This window comes from Ranitomeya imitator, chromosome 5 (assembly GCF_032444005.1).
Source record: "Ranitomeya imitator isolate aRanImi1 chromosome 5, aRanImi1.pri, whole genome shotgun sequence".
Taxonomy (NCBI): Eukaryota; Metazoa; Chordata; class Amphibia; order Anura; family Dendrobatidae; genus Ranitomeya; species Ranitomeya imitator.
Window position 1 is genome coordinate 351,213,983 of NC_091286.1, and position 6,000 is coordinate 351,219,982.

Here is a 6,000-nt window from a genome sequence, read left to right on the forward strand (position 1 = left end):
GTGTGTTGGATTTAGGGTTTTGATTAGGGTTATGGTTAGGGTTGACATTAGGGTTGTTTTGGGGTAAGGGTTGTGATTATCGTTAGGGTTAGTGATTAGGATTATGGATCGGGTTGGGATTAGGGTTAGGGGTGTGTTGGGGTTAGGGTTGGAGCTAGAATTGGGGGTTTTCCACTGTTTAGGTACATCAGGGGGTCTCCAAACACGACAGCCAATTTTGCGCTCAAAAAGTCAAATGGTGCTCCCTCCCTTCTGAGCTCTGCCGTGCGCCCAAACAGTGGGTTACCCCCACATATGGGGCATCAGCGTACTCGGGATAAATTGGACAACAACTTCTGGGGTCCAATTTCTCCTGTTACCCTTGTGAAAATAAAAACTTGGGGGCTACAAAATCTTTTTTGCGGAAAAAAAAATATTTTTTATTTTTATGACTCTGCATTATAAACTTCTGTGAAGCACTTTGACATTCAAAGTTCTCACCACACATCTATATAAGTTCCTTGGGGGGTCTAGTTTCCAAAATGGGGTCACTTGTGGGGGGTTACTACTGTTTAGGCACATCAGGGGCTCTGCAAACGCAACATAACGCCCACAGGCCATTCTAAGTCTGCATTCCAAAACGGCGCTCCTTTCCTTCCGAGCTCTGCCGTGCGCCCAAACAGTGGGTTACCCCCACATATGGGGCATCAGCGTACTCAGGATCAATTGAACAACAACTTTCGTGGTCCAATTTCTCCTGTTACCCTTGTGAAAATAAAAACTTGGGGGCTACAATATCTTTTTTGTGGAAAAAAATATATTTTTTATTTTCACGACTCTGCATTCTAAACTTCTGTGAAGCACTTGGGCATTCAAAGTTCTCACCACACATCTAGATAAGTTCCGTGGGGGGTCTAGTTTCCAAAATGGGGTCACTTGTGGGGGGTTACTACTGTTTAGGTACATCAGGGGCTCTGCAAACGGAACATAACGCCCACAGACCATTCCATCAAAGTCTGCATTCCAAAACGGCGCTCCTTCCCTTCCGAGCTCTGCCGTGCGCCCAAACAGTGGTTTACCCCCACATATGGCGCATCAGCGTACTCGGGATAAATTGGACAACAACTATTGCAGTCCAATTTCTCCTGTTACCCTTGTGAAAATAAAAACTTGAGGGCTACAATATCTTTTTTGTGGAAAAAAAAATATTTTTTATTTTCACGACTCTGCATTCTAAACTTCTGTGAAGCACTTGGGCATTCAAAGTTCTCACCACATATCTAGATAAGTTCCGTGGGGGGTCTAGTTTCCAAAATGAGGTCACTTGTGGGGGGTTACTACTGTTTAGGTACATCAGGGGCTCTGCAAACGCAACATAACGCCCACAGGCCATTCTATCTAAGTCTGCATTCCAAAACGGCGCTCCTTCCCTTCCGAGCTCTGCCGTGCGCCCAAACAGTGGTTTACCCCCACATATGGGGCATCAGCTTACTCAGGATAAATTGAACAACAACTTTCGTGGTCCAATTTCTCCTGTTACCCTTGTGAAAATAAAAACTTGGGGGCTACAATATCTTTTTTGTGGAAAAAAAATATTTTTTATTTTCACGACTCTGCATTCTAAACTTCTGTGAAGCACTTGGGCATTCAAAGTTCTCACCACACATCTAGATAAGTTCCATGGGGGGTCTAGTTTCCAAAATGGGGTCACTTGTGGGGGGTTACTACTGTTTAGGTACATCAGGGGCTCTGCAATCGCAACATAATGCCCACAGACCATTCTATCAAAGTCTGCATTCCAAAACGGCGCTCCTTCCCTTCCGAGCTCTGCCGTGCGCCCAAACAGTGGTTTACCCCCACATATGGCGCATCAGCGTACTCGGGATAAATTGGACAACAACTCTTGGGGTCCAATTTCTCTTGATACCCTTGTGAAAATAAAAACTTGGGGGCTAAAATATCTTTTTTGTGGAAAAAAAAAATATTTTTTATTTTCACGACTCTGCATTCTAAACTTCTGTGAAGCACTTGGGCATTCAAGGTTCTCACCACACATCTAGATAAGTTCCATGGGGGGTCTAGTTTCCAAAATGGGGTCACTTGTGGGGGATTTCTACTGTTTAGGTACATCAGGGGCTCTCCAAACACAACATGGCGTCCGATCTCAATTCCAGACAATTCTAAATTGAAAAAGTAAAACGGCACTCCTTCTCTTCCAAGCTCTGCGGTGCGCCCAAACAGTGGTTTACCCCGACATATTGGGTATCGACGCACTCAGGAGAAATTGCACAACAACTTTTGTGGTCTAATTTCTCCTGTTACCCTTGTGAAAATAAAAATTTGGGGGCAAAAAGATCATTTTTGTAGAAAAAATGCGATTTTTTTATTTTCACGGCTCTACGTTATAAACTTCTGTGAAGAACATGGGGGTTTAAAGTGCTCACCACACATCTAGATAAGTTCCTTAAGGGGTCTAGTTTCCAAAATGGTGTCACTTGTGGGGGGTTTCCACGGTTTAGGCACACCAGGGGCTCTGCAAACGCAACATGGCGTCCGATCTCAATTCCAGACAATTCTACATTGAAAAAGTAAAACGGCACTCCTTCCCTTCCAAGCTCTGTGGTGCGCCCAAACAGTGGTTTACCCTCACATATGGGGTATCGACGTATTCAGGAGAAATCGCACAACAACTTTTGTGGTCTAATTTCTCCTGTTACCCTTGTGAAAATAAGAATTTGTGGGTGAAAAAATCATTTTTGTGTAAACAAAAGCGATTTTTTATTTTCACGGCTCTACGTTATAAACTTCCGTGAAGCACTTGGGGGTTCAAAGTGCTCACCCCACATCTAGATAAGTTCCTTAAGGGGTCTAGTTTCCAAAATGGTGTCACTTGTGGGGAGTTTCCACTGTTTAGGTACATCAGGGCCTCTCTAAACGTGACATTGGCGTCCGATCTCAATTCCAGCCAATTCTGCATTGAAAAAGTCAAACGGCGCTCCTTCACTTCCAAGCTCTGCGGTGCGCCCAAACAGTGGTTTACCCCCACATATGGGGTATTGGCGTATTCAGGAGAAATTGCATAACAAAATTTATGGTTACATTTCTGTTTTTACACATGTGAAAATAAAAAAATGGTTCTGAATTAAGATGTTTGCAAAAAAAAGTTAAATGTTCATTTTTTCCGTCCACATTGTTTCAGTTCCTGTGAAGCACGTAAAGGGTTAATAAACTTCTTGAGGGTATGTGCAGACGTCAGGTTTTTTTCCTGACAAAATCCGGAGAATTCTGGCAGAAAATCGCGTTTTTTTCCGCACGGATTTTTCGCGGTTTTTGCGCGTTTTTTGCGCTGATTTTTTTGCGGAATTTTTGCGGAATTTTTGCGTTTTTTTTTTTTTTCTTGAAAGTCATTTTGGCTTATAAATCCGCAAAAAATCCGCAAAAAGAATGAGCATGTCCATTTTTTTTGCGGAATGCGTTTTTTTTTGTGGTAAAAAACGCATCCATCTGAACAAAAAATCCGGAATGCATTCTAAATGATAGGATGCATATTTTTAGCATTTTTTATGCGGAATTATAGCGTTTTTATAGCGAAATTACGCAAAAAAACCGCTAAAAATCCAGACGTGTGCACATACCCTGAATGTGGTTTTGAGAACCCTGAGGGGTGTAGTTTTTAGAATGGTGTCACACTTCGTTATTTTCTATCATATAGACCCCTCAAAATGACTTCAAATGTGATGTGGTCCCTAAAAAAAAATGGTGTTGTAAAAATAAGAAATTGCTGGTCAACTTTTAACCCTTATAACTCCCTAACAAAAAAAAATTTTGTTTCCAAAATTGTGCTGATGTAAAGTAGACATGTGGGAAATGTTATTTATTAACTATTTTTCGTGACATATCTCTCTGATTTAAGGGTATAAAAATACAAAGTTTGAAAATTGCAAAATTTTAAAAAATTTCGCCATATTTCCGTTTTTTTCATAAATAATCGCAAGTAATATCGAAGAAATGTTACCACTAACATGAAGTACAATATGTCACGAAAAAACAATCTCAGAATCAGCGGGATCCGTTAAAGCGTTCCAGAGTTATAACCTCATAAAGTGACAGTGGTCAGAATTGTAAAAATTGGCTCGGTCATTAAGTACCAAATTGGCTCTGTCACTAAGGGGTTAAAAAAACACTCCCCAACTCTTTCCATGGTTCAGCAATTTTTTTTTAAATCTCATGCAGGTTCGACGTAATCTACAAATTGAAACCTGAATAACATAAAAAAGAGAGAAATAAAAACAAGCCACTGCCCCTTGTTCAATAATTTATTATAGAAAAAAAGTTCCCACAAGATTTAGTCCAGCGCTTCCCACGACACTCCTCTAATCTGGATTATGCTGCGCTTAGCAAATCCCAGTGACTGTGAAGAACAGTAACGTTATTGCTGTCCAGCTGGATTCCTCCTACACGTACCATTCACAGACTAATGGACAAGTGGAACGGGTTAACCAGACTCTCAAAAATGATCTTCACCACTTTATTTCTACCTGCTGGGATGACTGGGTACAACTACTCCCCTGGGCGCAGTTCTCCTTCAACAACCATATTGTGGAGTCTTCAGGAGCATCTTCATTTTTAATTGTTTACGCCCAAAATCCTCAAGTGCCTTTTCCTATGTCTTCTTCCGGGGTACCTGTAGTGTGAATATAAAAATGGATATTTTGAGTCCATATTGAAATATACAGAATGCATTCAATCCGTGACAGAGCAGCATTGCTGGTCATACACTTACAGACAGACAATGCTCATAGTGACACAATCTTGAGAAATGTTTACTTCATTGTCTGAAAGCTTTTACCTCACAAATAGTTCTATGTTTTTCTATGTTTGTTGATTGTTATTGTAAAACATGGAGGTTTATTTAACCACTGTCTGTTTTGGACTTATGTTATCTTGGCAGCTTTTTGAATTCTGTCGTTTTATTGCCCGATTGTCTGATGTTTGCCTGGTATCTCTGATTCATCTTATCCCAAAAGCTGGCCACTAGAGAGCAAGGCTGAACCAGAGCTACTACATTGTGCAAATCACTATATACAGTACCTTGCAAAAGTTTTCGGCCCCCTGGAACTTTTCAGCTTTTCCCACATATCATGCTTCAAACATAAAGATACAAAATGTAAATTTTTGGTGAAGAATCAACAACAAATGGAACACAATTGTGAAATTTATTGGTTATTTTATATTTTTGTAGAAATTTACTGAAAAGTGGGGCATGCAATATTATTAGGCCCTTTTACTTTCAATGCAGCAAACTCACTCCAGAAGTTCATTGTGGATCTCTGAATGATCCAATGTTGTCCTAAATGCCTAATGATGATAAATATAATCCACCTGTGTGTAATCAAGTCTCCGTATAAATGCACCTGCTCTGAGATAGTCTCAGGGTTCTGTTTGAAGCACAGAGAGCATCATGAAGACCAAGGAACACAACAGGCAGGTCTGTGATACTGTTGTGGAGAAGTTTAAATCTGGATTTGGATACAAAATAATTTTCAAAACTTTAAACATCCCAAGGAGCACTGTGCAAGTGATCATATTGAAATGGAAGGAGTATCATACCACTGCAAATCTTCCAAGACCCTCAAACTTTCATCTCAAACAAGGAGAAGACTGATCAGAGATGCAGCCAAGAGGCCCATGATCACTCTGGATGAGGGGCATCCTCTACGTTTGGAGGAAAAAAGGTTTAAGCATAATAAAAGATGCGGATTCTTTACTGTAAGAGCAGTGAGACTATGGAACTCTCTGCCGTATGATGTTGTAATGAGTGATTCATTACTTAAATTTAAGAGGGGACTGGATACATTTCTGGAAAAGTATAATGTTACAGGGTATATACACTAGATTCCTTGATAGGGCGTTGATCCAGGGAACTAGTCTGATTGCCGTATGTGGAGTCGGGAAGGAATTTTTTTCCCCAAGGTGGAGCTTACTCTTTGCCACATGTTTTTTTTTTGCCTTCCTCTGGAT